This window comes from Oryctolagus cuniculus, chromosome 13 (assembly GCF_051225735.1).
Source record: "Oryctolagus cuniculus isolate XC-2025 breed Fujian yellow rabbit chromosome 13, ASM5122573v1, whole genome shotgun sequence".
In the NCBI taxonomy this organism is placed as follows: Eukaryota; Metazoa; Chordata; class Mammalia; order Lagomorpha; family Leporidae; genus Oryctolagus; species Oryctolagus cuniculus.
Window position 1 is genome coordinate 82704385 of NC_142879.1, and position 1562 is coordinate 82705946.

A 1562-nucleotide genomic window follows, 5' to 3' on the forward strand; every position below is an offset into this window, starting at 1 on the left:
TGGCTGCAGTGAACTGTGTTATAGTGGCTGTGTTATGGGAAAATTGCTGTATCTTTGATATGCTCTCCTCCTTTCCTTCTAATAAAATTTCCTTATTATATATAGCCAAGAGCAAGATAACTCTCACATGGTAGGTCAATTTTTATCTTATTTGAAATTTTTGTTATTTATTTGAAAGAGTTACAATAGAGGTAGAGACACAGAGAGGTCCTGCATCAGCTGGTTCACTCTACAGATGACTACAAACGCCAGAGTTATGCCATTCTGAAACCTGGAGACAGGAGCTTCCTCTGGGTCTCCCACATGGGTGCATGGGCCCAAGGACTTGGGCCATCTTCTACTGCTATCCCAGGAGATAGCAGAGAGCTGTATTGGAAGAAGAGCAGCTGGAACTAGAACTGGCACCCAAATGGGATGCTGGCCCTTCAGGCCAGGGCTTTAACTCACTGCACAACAGCGCCGGCCCAATTTTTATCCTTTTTAAGGAATGACCATACTGTTCTGCATAACATCTGTACTAACTTGTGTTTTCACCCACCATATATGACGGTTTTCTTTTCCCATGTGCTCTCTAGCATTTGTTATTTTTTATCAGTTTGGCATAAAAATGATATAGTATTGTTCACGTTTTTGTGTATTTTGAAATCAGTTAATTTCTTTATTAAATCTTTATTATTTGAAAGGTGGATTTAGAGAGAGAGGGAAAGACATAGATAGCTTTCATCTGCTGGCTCACACCCCAGAGAGTTTCAACAGTTGAGCCTGGGGCATGCTGAAGTCAGGAGCTTCATCCAAGTCTCCCACATCAGTGGCAAGGACCCAAGTCCTTCGTCCATCTTCTGCTGGTTTCCCAGGTGTTTAGCAGTGAGCTAAATTGGAAGTGGAGATTCCTAAACTCAAAGTGGAACTCAGATGTTATGCTGGCCTCACAGATTGCAGCTTTCCCCACTTGGCCACAATGCCAGCCCCTCTATCAATTTAATTCCTCAAAAATAGGTCAGTAATGTTGGCATCTATCTCATTTTGTTTTTTCTCTGTTATTATTCAACTTATTGATGTCTTATTTTTGTTCACATTATTCCTCTCAATTGCTCTACCTGAGGTGAGTAGGGCTGCTGTGTTGCTTAAATGAAGTGTATGCTTTAGATTACTCATTTAATGAGTGCATGTCATTCACATAGCACTTCACTGAAGTTCTACTATGTCCCAAATCCTCTTCTAGGCACAGAATTCAGACCACTTTTCTCTTAGGCCTAGATCTTGCCTTTAATATACTATTTGGAATTTAGTAGCTCATGAAATCTGCAGACTGCATAAATGAATGAATATCTTAAGGGCTGTGCTTTTGTGGAGGTACTTCATAGGAGACTGAAGGAATAAAATAAATCAAAAGTATCCACAGTATATAGAATGTATACTATTTTACAAGTCACAGAGAAGAGGAAGAAGAAGGAAAGTAGTAAGACTAGAAAGTTTGTAGCAAGACTAACAGGCGCTGGTCAAGAACTTAATAAGCACATTAGGAAAGCAGTAAGGTTTCTTTTTTTTTGAGGAAAAGTTTT